The sequence below is a fragment of the Schistocerca gregaria genome, chromosome X (assembly GCF_023897955.1).
Source record: "Schistocerca gregaria isolate iqSchGreg1 chromosome X, iqSchGreg1.2, whole genome shotgun sequence".
In the NCBI taxonomy this organism is placed as follows: Eukaryota; Metazoa; Arthropoda; class Insecta; order Orthoptera; family Acrididae; genus Schistocerca; species Schistocerca gregaria.
Window position 1 is genome coordinate 103,847,061 of NC_064931.1, and position 20,281 is coordinate 103,867,341.

Genomic DNA, 20,281 nt, shown 5'->3' on the forward strand with positions numbered 1-20,281 from the left:
CACATTGGAAGCTTATACTCGTATTAGCTCAATGATAGTACAAGTTCATGTTTTTTTTTTCCTTACAGCTGTTCCTTTTTATCTTTTTCAAGTATTAATCAGCCCATTTACATGTTGTTTGTCTTATGTCCTATAATTTACTATGAACTAGAAGTACTTTGTCTAAAAACAAATTCAACTGTCAATAATTACCCGCCGTTTCCACGAGGAAGCATATTAGTGTGATCTTACTTTGGAATAAATTAATCCTTAATATAACTGTTAATTCTGTTCCAGTTGGCATATTGAAAGCAATCTCGTTATTAATACATCTTTCTCCATTTTTAGCACTTTCAAGATTTTAGAGGCAAAATGATACAACTCAGATATACAAAAGCTTTTGTTATTAAATTTTGCAAGATGTAGCCGTAAATTATGTTGTTATAGTGACGTGTAAACCAGTGTTGCATGGATAATACAAATCAGCTATAAGGAGCTCAACTGATATCCGTACAATCGTTTTGTGCACGGAAGATGAACGGAGAACCAAGCCAGCGATGACGCCAGGGCATCGATCAAACGTTGTAACATTTGACATGTAGTCTCACATCCACAATCGCTGTGTACACCATCACAAACAGTGCATTGTGGGATAGAGGAGACGCGTACCAGATTCTCTGCGGTGGAAGGCCATAGGGCGAATGGACGTCGCAAACTGATGTGGCCCGATGGCTTAATATGAATCGTTCTGTTGTTTCTCGGTTGTGGCGACAGTGTATAGAGACTGAAACTGTATCTCGAAGACCAAGGCAGGGCCGAGCAAATGTGACATCAGAGAGAGGGGATCGTTATCTGGCTGCAAGGGCACGAGGTACAGCCTTAGTACTGCATGGCAACTGGCATCTGACGTCGCAGCATCCACTGGACGTGTTGCATCGAGGCAAACGGTGTACAGAAGGCCTTTATTGCCGGAGAACTGCTGTATGGGTATCTGTGACGTGTTTTCACAGAAGGGAACGTCTAGAGCGGAGCTGTCAACATGGCAGCTGGATCTCGAACAGTGGGCCAATTTTCTTTTCACATGTAAGTTGCGATTTGGTCTGGAGAGTGATTCTTAACGGATTCGCGTCCCGAATGAACGTGGAACACGATCTCGGTACCCAGACATTGTGGAAAGAGACCGATATCGAGGTGGGATCCATATTCGCGTGGGCAGGGATTATGTCGACCACTCGAACATCTCTTCATGAAATTGTACGGGTGAATCGTCAAGTTTTAACTGCTGACAGGTATCGTCACGAGATCTTGGGACCTCATGTACGGTTGTTGCAAGTTGCTATGGGACTAGACGTCGTATTAATGGACGATAATGCTCAACCTCATAGAGCAGGAGTAGTTGTTATCTTGGAAATGGAAGATGGTGTGGCCTACTCGCTCTCCCGATTTGAATCCCATAGAGCATGTCTGGTATGCACTAGGGAGACAGAATGTATCACGTCAGCATCCACCAACCTCTCTCCAAGACTTGCTAGCAGATCAGCAGGAAAGATGGGAGTTATTGCCTCAACATGACATCATTCACAGCATGCCCTGTTGTTGCCGGGCCTGTACTGTTGCCAGAGGTGGTCACACCCCATACTGAACACATTAATCAGTTATCGGAAATTGCGTGCAAATCCATTAAGTTGTAAAAAACGTAGGACAATTTTGTCTAGCGTTATTCATGTTGCAGTTTTTTACGTTCTTTATTTTTTGCATTGTTTCTACATTACTATCACCTCTTAATACTGTTTTGAGGAAAATAAACGCAGCCTTGAAAAATTTCCATTTGTTGCTTCGATTTTGTGTATCAGTATATGAAAACAGCTTCTTTATCCTGATTTAGGAACTTAATTCCGCTACCTATTGTTCGTGCGAGTTATACTTGACGAGGCTCTGTAATGCACAATCTATTGTGCACTGCTGAGCAACTTAATTAGAGGTAGCTGTCATGCTGCGGATATAGACGGACTGTAGCTGCCATGTTGGGTACAAAGCGCACCTGTCGGCTTGACGAATAGGTTAGTTCAGTGGGGCATGTGACTATGATGTTATAGGTGCAGGACGGTCAGTACTCGATCTCAAGAGTACTTGATCGGAGGCAGATTTACCGCTATATACGTAGAGAGGGAGAAACAAAGTTTATAATGTAAATCACGTCGGCACTGTGGTCATTAGAGATGACATATTAGCCCGTTAGGAAAATATTGTTGGGAAGAATTCGATCTGGACCTTTTGAATGAAGTGTCCTAACAATAGGTGGAAGTGATTTACGGAAGTCAGAAAATACGTAGATGGAGGATTTGTCCCCGTTCCTCTCGTGTCTATAAAAAGAAACACGCATATGGAATTTCATCTTAGTTCGGGTAGTAAGAGCAGTAGCGGCCTGCGACAGGTCATGCAAGGGTAGGCTTTGTTAGTAGTGCATCATGCATGTCGATACCTTTGACATTATGCGGTGCTGTTACTCGGCGGCTGCAGCTGGTGCTGGAGCTGATCTTTCGGTCGGCATCAGTATACCTGTAACACTTACGTTCATCATCGTTTTGTGTCCGATAGCTCATACATGGTGAAAAGTATTTAATCCGACAAACTCTGGGAGGTTGTAGGGGACAACAAAACAAATATTTTTCCCTAATGTCATTTTTTCCTATGGGTATTATTTAAACCAGTGAAGGCCGTATTATTCTCTTCAGTTGTTAGAGGTCGTATTACGATCTTTAGTTGTTAGGGGCGTATTGTGCTCTACAGTTGTAGGCAGCTGCTGTCCACCAGCGTAGTAGTACATTATCTCTGTTTACTAATGGAACGATACATCTGGAGTGAGTACACTGATACGGTTGGTGCGTACTACGTAGCGCACCACAACGGACGAGCTGCACAGCGGGTTTATCAACAACAATATCCTAATCGCCGAATCCCGTATCATACGACCTTTGCTGCTGTGTACCAGCGTCTGCGTGAGACCGGGTCATTTAGCAGATTACCTGGACAGGGACACCGTTGCACGGTAAGAACGCTGCAATTTGAGGAAACTGTCTTCCAGCATGTGGAACGGGATCCTTCAATCAGCACTCGTGCAAATGCACTTAACATGGGAACGAATCAGACGAATGTACGAACAATCCTTAGAGAGCAATTGTAACGTCCATTTCACTTACAGCGTGTCCACAACCTGGAACCAGTTGATTATCCACTCAGAGCACAGTTTTCGCAGTGGTACCTGGAACAGTGTGAAATGCATCCTACATTTCCATCCTCTGTGTTGTTTACCGATGAATCAACGTTCGGGCGTGATGGAGTCTTCAACATGCACAATTCGTACGTTTGGAGTGAGGATAACCCACATGTCACAGTTACTACTGCTCATCAAGTGCGGTTCTTCGTTAATGTGTGGGTCGGTGTTGTTGGGGACTGTTTAATTGGGCCGTATCTGCTACCTAGGCCATTAAATGGCAGGCACTATTTTCTCGCCAGAGCATTGCCAGAATTGCTGGAAGATGTCCTGCTCCCTACAAGACAACGCATGTGGTTCCAGTACGACGGGGCACCGGGACTTTTCAGTCGTCGTGTGCGTCGATTCCTGGACGGACGGTTTCCAGAAACGTGGATTGGCAGAGGTACTCCTGTACCATGGCCTGCTCGATCCCCAGATACGTCCCCTCTGGACTTTTTTGTGTCGGGAGAGATGCGCAACCTTGTTTACGCAACTCCTGATGCATCAGAAGACGTTCTAGTTTCCCGGATAGTAGTAGCAGCAGGAACAATTCAGGATACTCCTAGGCTTTTTGCCCGTGTCAGACAGAACATGATCCGACGGTGTAAGCTTTGTTTACGTGTCATGGAGGCATTATTGAAAATCTACTGTAATTGAAATTGGGTTTTGTTAATGTATTGTCTCTTGGTCATAAAAAATGGAAAAGTATTTGTTGGTTTAATTAATTTGCCGCCAGAGAAATCTTCCTCTACCAGTTTAAATACTCTTCATAGGAAAAAATGACATTAGGGAAAATATTTGTTTCGATGTCCCGCACAGCCTCCCAGTGTTTGTCGGTTTAAATACTTTTCACCTTGTATATCAGATGCACAGTGTAGGGCGATTTGTTTGCGCGTCAGTGTGAGAGCCCCTCGGTTTCCCTGCGGTTGCCTTTTGGCAGCTGGCATATGCAGTCAACGTTGCTGATATGCTGGGGCTTGTCGATGTCTGTTGCTTGTTGGTGTATGTTAGCTGGCCATAGGTGGTTATGCCCTAGCTAGTAGTGCCTTTGGCCGCTTATGCTTTCACCTATGGTTGTGATCAGAGTTTCCCAGAGTAAGGATGAAAGGATTGTTCGAGTGTCTCGAGTTCCTGTATAGTCGGGTGGCGTGTGTTTTGAATACTTCCCAAATTAGCGCAGTGCGGTAGTTTTTTGTCGACACGTATTAACAGGGACAATAACACGCGAAGTACAACCAGTACTTCAGCAGCGACGGCATCGTCCTGGCCCCCGTCGATTGTTACCAGCAGCGCTGCTCAGTCGCTGCTGGAATTCTGTTTATACATCGTGTTTTACTGTCCCCGTTAATTCATATTTATCAAATGAACACCGCACTGAACTAATTTGGCACAGCTCTATTGAAATGGCAAATAAAATTCCACTTTAATAATCGTTTTGTTTAAAGTAGGAAACTGTGGTGTCACCACCAGACACCACACTTGCTAGGTGGTAGCCTTTAAATCGGCCGCGGTCCGCTAGTATACGTCGGACCTGCGTGTCGCCATTATCAGTGATTGCAGACCGAGCGCCGCCACACGGCAGGTCTAGTCTAGAGAGACTCCCTAGCACTCGCCCAGTTGTACAGCCGACTTTGCTAGCGATGGTTCGCTGTCTACATACGCTCTCATTTGCAGAGACGACAGTTTAGCATAGCCGTCAGCTACGTCATTTGCTACGACCTAGCAAGGCGCCATATTCAGTTACTATCGTATACTTCAAGAATGTATTCTGAACAGATAATATTGTGAATCATATACCGTCAACAGCGACGTTCATCATTAATGGATTAAAGTTAAGTATCAAATTAATTACGTCCGCTTTCTGAATTCTCATTCCTTGTCATGTTCCAGACCTCACGTCAGTATAGTTCTTCCTTCCTCACGCCAGCCTGCGTGAGCTAAAACGCGTGTATTTCGGTCTCCAATCGCAACACGGTGTTGGCTCGTCTGCTAACACAACAGAAACAATTTCGACAACAGTGGGCCTCGCATGAAAGACGTGACGGTCCGGACACCTGGATGATGCCGTTCAGGACACCGAGCAGCATACATAGCACACGCCCGTTGGGCATTTTGATCACAATAGCCATACATCAACACGATATCGACTTTTTCCGCTATCGGTAAACGGACCATTTTAACACGGGTAATGTATCACGAAGCAAATACCGTCCGCACTGGCGGAATGTTACGTGATACCACGTAGCTATACGTTTGTGACTATTACAGCGCCATCTATCACAAAGCGAAAAAAGTGGTCCAACTAAAACATTCATATTTCTTTACGTACTACACAAATATGTAATAAAAATGGGGGTTCCTATTAAAAAAACGGAGTTGATATCCCTTTGACCTATGGCAACGCCAACTAGCGGGCCAACCATAGCGTCATCTGGTTTCCCCCTTCAAGTTTCGTCCTTTGTACTTTTTTCTTCTGACGCTTATTTCGTGAGATATTTGGCACGGTCACGATCAATGGACCACTCTATATATATATTTTATTCGTAACTGGAGTGAAGAAAGAACGTCTGTATACTCACCTAAAGGCCTTCATTTCTCTTATCCTGTTTTCATGATCTTTAAGAGGACAGTTTACTTCGAATAATACTGCTCTTTTTATTTCTATCAATAGAAGATTTCAATTTAAGCTTCCTGAGCATCTCTGTTAAATAATCACGTCGACTTTAACGATCTGTTATCGGGCAACGCGTCTATGAATTCGTACGATGTCTGCTGTTGGGCTAAGTACACATTTGTATGCGAAATCGAGCGATTGTCTATAAGGCACTGTAGAGGGACTGTTGTAACTAGACAATGTATATAGAAAGCCTAGATACTTTGTCTCGTGTGCACACTCGAATCCCTTGTTCGTCGATATTTGCTAAATGTTGGCGACCTTGTTGGGATCGGGGTTTGTGCAGTAGTAATAGCGGAACGTGAAAAAATTCGAAAGAGGAGACATTGGTGTAAACATGAACCGTTTGCGGAGTGGCCTCGTTTCGACTGTAATTTACTTTCGACTTTAAAGTAAAAGACAGTATGTTTTTTTTTTTTAACACCATGCACTGATACTTAATATTTTTTGGCCAGCACTCACATAATCAGCTTTTTCTTGTTGCGGTTTTTATATTCGGAATTACTAGGTTCCTACAAACATGATGCTGTGTGAAAATCTTCAGCCAGCTACAACCTTTTTACCGTTGATGGCCACATCATGGTAAGTGATGTTTAAAGATAATAAAAACAAGAATAATGAAAACCGACAAAGCTTTTTCCTCGTCGCAAAGAGAATAACTGGAAGCCATGTCTGAAAAACACCCACACTACCAAATTTTGCGCAATATTTTCTAAGGATTGTCTCATGTCTCCGATTTCAAATGGGAGTAAAAAATTCTGTGGTTTTTTTGTTGCAAAAACGTGCCTATAGACAAGAAATGTCTCTGAGTTGTCTATACACAAAATCGCTGTCTAGAAACAAAATTCACTCGATTTTCTACACAAGTTGGTACAAGGCCTAAGCACCCCAGCACAGACTGATGACCTCAGATGTTAAGTCCCATAGTGCTTAGAGTCATTTGAAGCATTTTTCCTGTTTCATATCACTTCGAAGCTTTGCCCATAGATATCTGAAATTATGTCGCTGGTTCCAGATGCTTGACAAGTTTCTTTTACTTGGGTACTATTGAGTCCTTTCGCCATGTTATAGGTATTATTTTGCACTAATTCCTAATTAAAGAGAGCCAACATTCAGCACACCAAGTAGATATACTTTCTAACTTTTTTCTAAATTTCCTAACAATCATTGGCTTACAGTGCTTTTCTATGGAAAACAGCATCTTCAGCAAACAATGTGAGAGTGCTGCAAACATTTTCTAATAAATCATGTATTTGTATTGTGAACATTAGTGGTTCTGTTAATCTTTCTTGGAGCAAACGATGTTACACTCGTGTTTGTTGAGCCTTCGCTGTCCAGTGTAATGCACTGGTTTGTAGCATGGAAAACCTCTTTGAGTCCATCATGTATTTGAGATGACACATATACCATCGTATTTTAGCTATGAGTCTACTACCAACTTGCCTCCTTTACCGAATCAAATATTCCTTGATGCCTCAGCAGGTGTCTTGTCAACCTATTCTTTCTTTTAGTTAAGTAGGACCATAAAGCTCTTTTCTGCCTAATTCGATTTATCATCTCTTCATTAGTTACCCTTTCTAATCGTCTAATCTTCAGCATTCTTTTGCAACACCGGATCTCAAATGCTTTTATTCTCTTCTTGTCTGTAGAATTCATAGTCCACGTTTCACTTACAAATAAGGCTGCACTAAGACAAATACTTTCAGAAAAGGCTTTCTAACACACAAACGTATACAAAATTTTGTTTCTCTTTTCCAGAAAATACTTTCTTGCTATTGTCACTCTGCGTTTTATAATACCTCACTTTAGTCAGTATCAGCTATTTTGCTACCCAAATATCAAAACTCTTCTAAAACTCTTTGTATCTCATTACTTACTGTATTTCCCTCGGTATCACCTGATTTAATTCGACTTTATTCCATTACCTTCGCTTTAGTTGTGTTGATGTTCAGCTTGTAACCTCTTTTAAGGAACGATCTATTTCGCTCAGTTGATCTTCTAAGTGATTTGCCGACTCTGGCGGAATTACTATGTCATCGCAAACCTTATGGTTTCCTTTACTTTACAAATGGAATTACAACGGGGTAAGGTACAACCGTGTCTTACTCATTTCTCAACTGGTGCTTCCTTATCGTATCCTTCGCCTCTTCTAGCTGCAGTTTGGTATTTGCACAAGTTGTAGATAATGTTCCGCTCCGTGTGTTTAATTCCGATAACTTCAGCATTTCAAAGAGTGTACTCCAGTCAATACTATCAAAAGTTTTTTCTAAGTCTACAAGTGGTATAAACACAGGTTTGCCTTTTTAAATATATTTTCTGCAATAAGTCGCAGGGTCAGCATTGACTCGTTTATTCCTACATTTCTTCGGAACACAAGTTGATCTTCCCCCACGTCGGCATATATTAATTATCCCATTCTGCACTAGATAAGTGTTCTAAGCATATGAAAAATTAAACCTCATACTGTGGCCCGCTATGGACGATGATCGCATAGTTGCCCCTACGCCGCCGTTCTACTCAGGCCCACATACGAGAGTTGAATACTTTCATGCAAAATCCAATGGACGCTCGAACTAGCCAGGACTGACAAGTTGCGATAAATGTTGGTACGCGTTGGCGATAGGAGAAAGAAGATCGAGACACATGGTACAACGCAGGTCAATATCTACGTCTTTGTGTGGACACGAACGTCCGCAGAAATTTATGCAAGAGGGTACAAGACTCTAAAACTGCCATCTTTTATGTCAGAAAACTTGAAAAAATACAAAAATAAGCAGCAAAAATTTCACTAATAAATAATTCTCAGAGCGAAGAAACAGCATATGCCACCATTGCTTTCCTACAAAACTTCACATCTGGTAATGTTAATGGATTTTATTACATTATTTTCATACCTTTTACTTTTTAAAACTTGAGTGACATAATTAATGATTAATGAAATGTGTTTTGAAAGCCAATATTGTAAGATATTTGGTTAAAATGTAAGCAAGACCATCGTTCGACGAAATGTATGGGGGAAAACGTTTACACAGTCACAAATTTCCCGGCGCAATCAACTCTTAACAGCATAAGATTGAAGCAAAATGAGTCTCATTCCCCCTCCATTTTGGCAAATTATTGGGCGGCAATGGCAACTGGACAGCTGAATTCGTAATTCTGTGACTGCGTCCTATGCCTTGTTGCGCCCCATTGAGTTCGAGAACATACAATTTCTTGCAGTGGATATATGTTTGACCTTGATTTTTCACACCTTTATCATCCCTCCTAGCGCAAAAAATGTTATTTTTTATTTAGATTGACGCATTCTGGTCCATAGACACACGTACGCTATAGCAAGATGGTCTTCTTCAGAGTTCCGGCTGAAAAATTGAATGTGGACTCAGCAAAAAGTGGCAGGTATTCTTTCACACGGGAAAAAAGTAAAATACTGTTGCGATTAAGCACTGCAGTAGGCTGAGGGGGTGTACTTGTGAGAACCGGGGAAACGAACTGGGTAGGCATACTGCAGCGATGTTTATTTTCTGCTGAGAACAGGAGCTGAATTTTGCAAGCAAGTCTTGGAATGATCCCCCTCCGGACCTCGATAAGGACTGTATGAGAAAGGGACAGAGAGTAGTTTTGGGACAGTGTTTTTTGCAATTTTCTGTGCATCGTCACATCCTCCTTGAATGCAAGACCACCACTCCGAAACCACCACTGCGCCGAAAAAAACGTATAATTTCCCGTGAACAACCTGTGTTAGAATTCTGTACCCCATATTCCAAAAGGGGACACGCTGAGAAATATTTTCCCTGTTCGGCATCGGACTGCAGATCTGTACGTTCAGTTCGTCAATGCACCACGCTGTCGATCCAAAACTGTCGCAGAGTGGTCCGACGAACGTTCTACCGACCTGAGAACACTTGCGTGGCACTTGAGGTCTTCTTCTACATTTTAAATATTAATGCTTGAACTGCGTCTGCCATGGAAACTGATTCGAACGTTATCCGTAAGTTATGGGTGGCTTTAGATGGATCACCGATCAGCATGGCTCCATATTGATTGCGGTATCGTGCTCAGTCGATGCCACTCAGACTCACCGTTCTCATCACTGTAAGAGACTACGCTACGCTATAATACACTACTGGCCATTAAAATTGCTACACCAAGAAGAATTGCAGATGATAAACGGGTATTCATTGGACAAATATATTATACTAGAACTGACATGTGATTACATTTTCACGCAATTTTGGTGCATAGATCGTGAGAAATCAGTACCCAGAACAACCACCTCTGGCCCTAATAACGGCCTTGATACGCTTGGGCATTGAGTCAAACAGTGCTTGGATGGCGTGTACAGGTAGAGCTGCCCATGTAACTTCAACAGGATGCCACAGAACATCAACAGTAGTGACTGGCGTATTGTGACGAGCCAATTGCTCGGCCACCATTGACCAGACGAATTCAGTTGGTGAGAGATCTGGAGAATGTGCTGGCCAGGCCAACAGTTGAACATTTTCTGTATCCAGAAAGGCCCGTACAGGCCCTGAAACACGCGGTCGTGCATTATCCTGCTGAAATGTAAGGTTTCGCAGGGTTCGAATAAAGGGTAGAGCCACGGGTCGTAATACATCTGAAATGTAACGTCCACTGTTCAAAGTGCCGTCAATGCGAACAAGAGGTGACCGAGACGTGTAACCAGTGGCACCCCATACCATCACGCAGGGTGATACGCCAGTATGGAGATGACGAACAAAACCTGGATTCATCCGAAAAAATGAAGTTTTGATATTCGTGCACCCAGGTTCGTCGTTGAGTACACAATCGCAGGCGCTCCTGTCTGTGATGTAGCATCAAGGGTGACCGCAGCCGTGGTCTCCGACCTGATAGTCCATGCTGCTGCAAACGTCGTCGAACTGTTCATGCAGATGGTTGTAGTCTTGCAAACGTCCCCATCTGTTGACTCAGGGAGCGAGACGTGGCTGCACGATCCGCTACAGTCATGTGGATAAGATGCCTGTCATATCGACTGCTAGTGATACGAGGCCGTTGGGATCCAGCACGGCGTTCCGTATTACCCTCCTGAACGCACTGATTCCATATTCTGCTAACAGTCATTGGATCTCGACCAACGCGAGCAGCAATGTCGCGATACGATAAACCGCAATCGCGATAGGCTACAATCCGCTGTTTATCAAAGTCGGAAACGTGATGGTACGCATTTCTCCTCCTGACGCGAGGCATCACTACAACGTTTCACCAGGTAACGCCGTCAACTGCTGTTTGTGTATGAGAAATCGCTTAGAAACTTTCCTCATGTCAGCACGCTGCAGGTGTCGCCACCGGGGCCAACCTTGTGTGAATGCTCTGAAAAGCTAATTATTTGCATATCACAGCATCTTCTTCCTGTCGGTTAAATTTCGTGTCTGTAGCACGTCATCTTCGTGGTGTAGCAATTTTAATGGCTAGTAGTGTAAGTTATAAGTCGTAATTCAATTTTTCGCCAGTGTCGGTAATACAGGGCGTCCATAATTAAGTTCCAGTTTCAAAATGTTTCAGAAAGAGAACCACTGCTCAGAATGACGTCAGGTTGCACAGCATGTTATTTACGTGGGGGAACCGTCACGGAACGAAAAATAGTTGAAGGAAAATTTGACTGATAGATGGCGCTGTAGGCGTTAAAATATGCACACCAGCAGACGCACGGTATTCGGCTGTTCCTCGCTTTGCCACTGAGACACCCAACGAGGCTGTCTCATGAAGGATCGTGGGCTGCTGCTAAAGCTCATTTATAAGGACAGTGATTGTGCGTCAGGAGCCCTGAAGGAGCTCCGGACACTAAAGGGTGTGAAGAAAGGCATTGGTCCCATGTCTGCTAAGGGTCTGGAGAAAATGATTACAAAATTCGGAAAGGTAGGTTCTTTTAAAGTACAATATGGGAGAGGAAGGAAAACAGTTGCCGCGCGGGATTAGCCGAGCGGTCTTTGGCGCAGCAGTCATGGACTGTGCGGCTGGTGCCGGCGGATGTTCGAGTCCTCCCTCGGGCATGGGTGTGTGTGTTTGTCCTTAGGATAATTTAGGGGACTGATGACCTTAGCAGTTAAGTCCCATAAGATTACACACATTTTTGAACATTATTTTTGAAAACAGCTGATGCGACGTCTGTCAAAGATGTGGCCACAGTATTGCAGGAGGGATCGAGCAGTAGTGTGCGAACATGCAGTGCACGGGAATTTCCCGAAAGTTGGATATGCCTGCGAGCACGGTACATAAAATCTTACGAAACATCCATGCAAAATCATCGATGTTCAAGAGCTGCTTCCTGCCGATCAGCCAGCAACACAAACTTTCGCTCTGGAATGTCTTGCTAGCATGGAAGTGGACACTGAATGATAATGGAACACTGCGTGGGCATGTCAATATGCAGAACTGCAGAATATGGGCGACGGAAAATCAGCACGCAAATCAACCCGTACCGCTAAATTCTGCAAAGGCTATTATGTGGTGCCGGTTGACGGCATCGTTTATCGTACGGCCGCATTTTTTCGAGGAGATGAGTCCTGCGGGTCGTTACCTGTACCATCACTGGTAAACTCTATGAGAGCCTTTCGCGAACCTACGTCATTCCAATAATGCAAATGACTCTGAGCACTATGGTACTTAAGATCTGACGTCATCAGTCCCCTAGAACTTAGAACTACTTAAACCTAACTAACCTAAGGACATCACACACATCCATGCCCGAAGCAGGATTCGCGACCGTAGCAGTCGCGCGGTTCCGGACTGAAGCGGCTAGAAACGCTCTGCGACCGCGGCTGGCTTTCCAATCGTGCAACAGCGTGGATGTGTGAGTAGCAACATTTTTATGCAAAATGCTCCTCTGCACATAGCACAGCCAGTGAAGCGACTGCTGCAGAAGCATTTAGTAAATGCCACAATTATCGGCCGTCATTCCCCTACAGCCTGGCCGTCCAGGTCACCTGATGTTAATCGTGTGACTAGGGCTGTGGGGGTCTCTGAAAGATATGTTCAGTGCTCTAACTACGAATGTAGCTGAACTGGAGGCACACATTGCGCACCGCATTCTGAACGTGACTCTCGAGACACTCTAGTCTGTTGTGGAACATGCTCTTTCTCTCAACTGATCTTCGGCCGGACATGGCTGCTTGTCCTGTTCCAGAGGTTGCCCCTCAGTCTGCAAGATCCGGGCGGTCGCAGAGAGTGTGCTTACTGGTAGTTGGGAGCTCCAACGTCAGGCGCGTAATGGGGTCCCTTAGGGATATGGCAGCAAGAGAGGGGAAGAAAACCAATGTGCACTCCGTGTTCATACCGGGGAGAGTCATTCCAGATGAGGAAAGGGTCCTTCCGGATGCCGTGAAGGGTAGAGGGTGCACCCATCTGCAGGTGGTCGCTCATGTCGGCACCAATGATGTGTGTCGCTATGGATCGGAGGAAATCCTCTCTGGCTTCCGGCGACTATCTGATTTGGTGAAGACTGCCAGTCTCGCTATCGGGATGAAAGCAGAGCTCACCATCTGCAGCATCGTCGACAGGACTGACTGCGGACCTTCGGTACAGATCCGAGTGGAGGGTCTGAATCAGAGGCTGAGACGGTTCTGCGAGTGTTGGCTGCAGATTCCTCGACTTGCACCATAGGTTGCTGTGGTTTCGGGTTCCGCTGGATAGGTCAGGAGTCCACTACACGCAGCAAGCGGCTACACGGGTAGCATGGGTTGTGTGGCGTGGACTGGGCGGTTTTTTTAGGTTAGATGGTCTCGGGCAAGGGCAGAAAGGGCAGCAGCCTCAAAGAGTGCGGGGCAAAATCAGGACATGCGGGGGCCAAGCAGTAATCGGTATTGTAATTGTAAAGTGTCGAAGCTGCATTGGTAAAGTACCGGAACTTCAAGCGCTGGTAGAAAGCACCGAAGCTGAAATCGTGATAGGTACAGAAAGCTGGCGGAAGCCAGAGATAAATTCTGCCGAAATTTTTACAAAGGCACAGACGGTGCTTAGAAAGGATAGATTGCATGCAACCGGTGGTGGCGTGTTTGTCGCTGTTAGTAGTAGTTTATCCTGTAGTGAAGTAGAAGTGGATAGTTCCTGTGAATTATTGTGGGTGGAGGTTACACTCAACAACCGAGCTAGGTTATTAATTGGCTTCTTTTACCGACCTCCCGACTCAGCAGCATTAGTGGCAGAACAACTGAGAGAAAATTTGGAATACATTTCACATAAATTTTCTCAGCATGTTATAGTCTTACGTGGAGATTTCAATTTACCAAATATAGACTGAGAAACTCAAGATGTTTAGGACGAGTGGTAGGGACAGAGCATCGAGTGACATTATACTGAGTGCACTATCCGAAAACTATCTTGAGCAATTAAACAGAGAACCGACTCGTGGAGATAACATCTTGGACCTACTGATAACAAACAGACCCGAACTTTTCGACTCTGTAAGTGCAGAACAGGGAATCAGTGATCATAAGGCCGTTGCAGCATCCCTGAATATGGAAGTTAATAGGAATATAAAAAAGGGAGGAAGGTTTATCTGTTTAGCAAGAGTAATAGAAGGCAGATTTCAGACTACCTAACAGATCAAAACGAAAATTTCTGCTCCGACACTGACAATGTTGAGTGTTTATGGAAAAAGTTCAAGGCAATCGTAAAATGCGTTTTAGACAGGTACGTGCCGAGTAAAACTGTGAGGGACGGGAAAAACCCACCGTGGTTCAACAACAAAGTTAGGAAACTACTGCGAAAGCAAAGAGAGCTTCACTCCAAGTGTAAACGCAGCCAAAACCTCTCAGACAAACAGAAGCTAAACGATGTCAAAGTTAGCGTAAGGAGGGCTATGCGTGAAGCGTTCAGTGAATTCGAAAGTAAAATTCTATGTACCGACTTGACAGAAAATCCTAGGAAGTTCTGGTCTTACGTTAAATCAGTAAGTGGCTCGAAACAGCATATCCAGATACTCCGGGATGATGATGGCATTGAAACAGACGATGACACGCGTAAAGCTGAAATACTAAACACCTTTTTCCAAAGGTGTTTCACAGAGGAAGACCGAACTGCAGTTCCTTCTCTAAATCCTCGCACAAACGAAAAAATGGCTGACATCGAAATAAGTGTCCAAGGAATAGAAAAGCAATTGGAATCACTCAACAGAGGAAAGTCTACTGGACCTGACGGGATACCAATTCGATTCTACACAGAGTACGCCAAAGAACTTGCCCCCCTCCTAACAGCCGTGTACTGCAAGTCTGTAGTGGAACGGAAGGTTCCAAATGATTGGAAAAGAGCACAGGTAGTCCCAGTCTTCAAGAAGGGTCGTCGAGGATATGCGCAAAACTATAGACCCATATCTCTGACGTCGATCTACTGTAGAATTTTAGAACATGTTTTTTACTCACGTATCATGTCATTTCTGGAAACTCAGAATCTACTCTGTAGGAACAACATGAATTGCGGAAACAGCGATCGTGTGAGACCCAACTCGCTTTATTTGTTCATGAGACCCAGAAAATATTAGACACAGGCTCCCAGGTAGATGCTATTTTCCTTGAGTTCCGGAAGGCGTTCGATACAGTTCCGCACTGTTACCTGATAAACAAAGTAAGAGCCTACGGAATATCAGACCAGTTGTGTGGCTGGATTGAAGAGTTTTTAGCAAACAGAACACAGTATGTTGTTATCAATGGAGAGACGTCTACAGACGTTAAAGTAACCTCTGGCGTGCCAGAGGGTAGTGTTATGGGACCATTGCTTTTCACAATATATATAAATGACCTAGTAGATAGTGTCAGAAGTTCCATGCGGCTTTTAGCGAATGATGCTGTAGTATACAGAGAAGTTGCAGCATTAGAAAATTGTAGCGAAATGCAGGAAGATCTGCAGCGGATAGGCACTTGGTGTAGGGAGTGGCGACTGACCCTTAACATAGACAAATGTAATGTATTGCGAATACATAGAAAGAAGGATCCTTTATTGTATGATTGTATGATAGCGGAACAAACACTGGTAAGGCGGGTACCAGGTTAAGATTCATTGGGAGAGTCCTTAGAAAATGTAGTCCACCAACAAAGGAGGTGGCTTACAAAACACTCGTTCGACCTATACCTGAGTATTGCTCATCAGTGTGGGATCCGTACCAGATCGGGTTGACGGAGGAGATAGAGAAGATCCAAAGAAGAGCGGCGCGTTTCGTCACAGGGTTATTTGGTAACCGTGATAGCGTTACGGAGATGTTTAGCAACTCAAGTGGCAGACTCTGCAAGAGAGGCGCTCTGCATCGCGGTGTAGCTTGCTCGCCAGGTTTCGAGAGGGTGCGTTTCTGGATGAGGTATCGAATATATTGTTTACCCCTACTTATACCTCCAGAGGAGATCACGAATGTAAAATTAGAGAGATTCGAGCGCGCACGGAGGCTTTCAGACAGTCGTTCTTCCCGCGAACCATACCCGACTGGAACAGATAAGGAAGGTACTGACAGTGGCACGTAAAGTGCCCTCCGCCACACATCGTTGGGTGGCTTGCGCAGTATAAATGTAGATGTAGATTTCAACTTATGGCAGAAAACAGTGAACAGTATACTGAACATGTCTGGCGCCAGTCTCACTACAATTAGGAACCGATGTCATTTTGCATTTGATGCGGTTTATGGACCAAGAAGAATTAAAATCCGGCTTCATTTTGCTTTTGTGCGGATTTTGGCCTCAGGACAATTAAAAACTGATTTTTCCCGTCAGATGTGGTACGACCATGCCGTGGTGGATGGGCTTACCGAACAGTGCTACAACTGTTGACTGCCGAACTTGTGCAGTCATGCACTTTGAACAGGTATAATGTGCAACTCAAACCATAGTTGTCCTATTGCGATTCATCTGACATACGTAGCCGATCCCATTTACGTTTAAACGCTTACAGCACTATCTATTGGTAAAATTTTCGTTAAATTATTTCCATGATATTTCTTTCTGTGTCAGTAATATGATGTTCAAATTTGACGTCATTCTAACCAAAGGTTTTCTTTCTACAGCAGTCTGAAACTGAAACTTTAATTATGGACACTCTGTATTTACTTTTTGCGATTTTGTTGTATGTCATGTTTATCACATTTTTGGTTTTTAAAAGCTTTTATTGAATCAGCCTTCCATGTCCGTGATACGACCGAAAGATTACATCATAATACATAGAGAAAGTATCGAAAGAAAACAAACGTAATGATAATACAGGTGACTTTGAAATACCAGAATGAAAAACGTCTAAAAATAACAAAAAATAATAAAAATACAATATAAGAATTTAATTTATATTAAAAGTTTTAATAATATTGTGGTGCATTTTAGAGATTTAAAATTCTATTAAAACATCGCCTAAGATAGACTTACACATAAATTGGCAGCGTTGTTTAATATTCTGTTCATTTCTCCAAATCACAACCTTTTAACACGCACCTGAAATAGTCTTGCAGGGATCTGAATGAGCTTTCTACGAGAAATTCCTTAAACTTGGTTTTAAAAAGCTACGGTTTGTCACTTACACCCTTCGTCTATGTTGAAAGTATGAGATATATAAACAGGCAGAATAAGGCGCTGCGGTCGGCAACGCCTATATAAGACAACAAGTGTCTGGTAGTTGTTAGATCGGATACTTATGCCACAATGCAAGATATCAAGATTTAAATGAGTTTGAACGTTACGTTACAGTGCGCGCACGAGCGATGGGACACAGCATCTTCGAGGTAGCATGAAGTGGGGATTTTACCGTAGACCATTTCACGAGAGTACCGTGAATTTCAGGAATCCGGTAAAACATCAAATCTCCGACATTGCTGCGGCCAGAAAAAGATCCTGCAAGAAAGGGACCAACGACGGTTGAAGAGAACCGTTCAATGTGACAGAAGTGCAACGCTCCCGCAAATTGCTGCAGAATTCAATGCCGAGCCATCAAGAAGTGTCAGCGTACGAAACATTCAACGAAACATCAATATGAGCCTTCGGAGCCGAAGGCCCACTCGTGTACCCTTGATGACTGCACGACACAAAGCTTTACGCCTCGCCTGGTCCTGTCAACACAGACATTGGACAGTTGATGCCTGGAAACATGTTGGCTGGTCGGATAAGTCTCGTTACAAATTGTATCGAGCGGATGGACGTGTACCGGTATGGAGACAACTTCATGAAGCCATGGAACCTGCATATCAACAGGGGACTTCTCAAGTAGGCTGAGGCTCTGTAATGGTGTGGGGCGTGTGCAGTTGGAGTGATATTGGACACCTCATACGTCTATATACGATTGTGACAGGTGACACGTACGTAAGCATTCTGTCTGATCGCCTGCATCCACTCATGTCCATTGTGTATTCCGACGGACTTTGGAAATTCCACCACGACAATGCGACACCCCACACTTCCAGAATTGCTACAGAGTGGTTCCAGGAATACTCCACTGATTTTAAACACTTCCGATGGCCACCAAACTCCCCAGACATAAACAACATTGAGCTCACCTGGGATGCCTTGCAATGTGCTGTTCAAAAGAGATCTCCACCCTCGCGTACTCTAACGGGTTTATTGACAGCTCTGCGGGATTCGTTGTGTCAGTTCCCTCCAACAGTACTTCAGACATTATTCGAGTCCATGCCACGTCGTGTTGCGCCACTTCCCCGTGATCGCGGGGGCCCTACACGATATTATTCAGATGTACCAGTTTCTTTGGCTCTTCAGTGTACATTGTCACAACGGTAGCTGCATCGCATTCAGCTTCAGCAGAAGAAAGAAAATATGTGGTTTCCACTGTAGCTTACAACACCAATAAATGTATGTTCATCTGTTTCACTAACCATCACTGTATGTTTAATATCACAGCGGACAGAATTGTGTGTTAGAGTTTGGTTCGATTCAGTTGTGTCGGTGTTAAGTTAGCCAGTTAAGTGTAAACCAATAGCTATTACTTTCCAGGACATTGTGAAACTACATGTGTGTGAAATGTTACTCTCTCCTAGAAAACTAAGACATAGACAAACCTTCAAGATCCAAGGTGTAATTTACTGTGCACAATTTCAATGGATAACACAAATGATTTAACGCCTAGCTACAGGTCCTAAAGTGTAGGTTTTCGCAGAGAAATTACATAATTTGAATGAAAGATGTTTAACAGAAACAGTCTTTCGATTAACACAGTAATTTATTTAATTAAAAAAATAATTATCCCAAACAGATCATGAATGAATATGAAATGATTCACAAACTCTTTACGCTTACTCCAACTAGCGGGTTTTTTGATTTACAGTATTACTTGAACCAGAAAGAAATCTGCTCTTCTGACGCTAATGGTTGTCTGATAGTTATCCATGACTCTCATTAACCCCAATGAAAAACAGTGACTGTGGCCCTGGTAGTTTCTGAGAAACTCATACAGTCACTACGGCAGGTGATCATGCTGCTTTTTGCAAGTACAGACCAAGAAATACTCTGTTTCTGCTGATTACGTTCACCGTAATTATTCACCGACGGCCATGCAGAACTCCATCGTCTTGCGAATGGCGCTGCAGTAGAGGACAAAAGGTCACACTGTAGTTCTACCAACTCCAGATCCCATTCACCTGAAAAGATGCACGCGACTGCCGTCGAAAACATACGTGGTCGATATGCACAAGATATTCGCATCGCATCTTTACAGCGACTCCCCCAAAATATTAAGCTCAATCTTATGCTCCATTATTTTTTCCTGCCAAACGGAAAAGCACACCAATATCAGAAAATTCATACATGGCCGTCAAATAGGGAGGTTCCATCAGGCACACAAAATCCCACCAAGACAATGCGTCGAGATAAAAGGCTAACCACATTACAATACACCCTTCTACTTCTAAAAAAACTGATGCTTCAACTCCGTCTCCTTGATGTCACTGATAAATTTACCAATGACTCGATTTCGTGCCCAGCAACTAGCCTCGCATCTAGACTAGTTGTGAAGCTGATGTCATTACATGTACCTATAATGCGTTCTATAGGTTGTTAATAAAGAAAACTTCTCAAATTGCTCTGAGCACTATGCGACTTAACTTCTGAGGTCATCAGTCGCCTAGAACTTAGAACTAATTAAACCTAACTAACCTAAGGACATCACACACATCCATGCCCGAAGCAGGATTCGAACCTGCGACCGTAGCGGTCGCGTGGTTCCAGACTGTAGCGCCTAGAACCACTCGGCCACCTCGGCCGGCGAAAACTTCTCAACTGAAATAACTAAAGATTTAGTTACTTAGCAATTGTTGTTGTTGTGGTTTCAGTCCTGAGATTGGTTTGATGCAGCTCTCCATGCTACTCTATCCTGTGCAAGCTTCTTCATTTCCCAGTACCTACTGCAACCTACATCCTTCTGAA

The 20,281-nt window shown here is 43.7% G+C and overlaps 1 protein-coding gene across 5 annotated transcripts in view; it reads left to right on the top strand.

The window, feature by feature from the left end:
- The window catches only part of LOC126297857 (protein sickie), a 1,116,277-nt gene that overhangs the window by 11,903 nt on the left and 1,084,093 nt on the right, over nt 1-20,281 (top strand). The window lies entirely within an intron of this gene.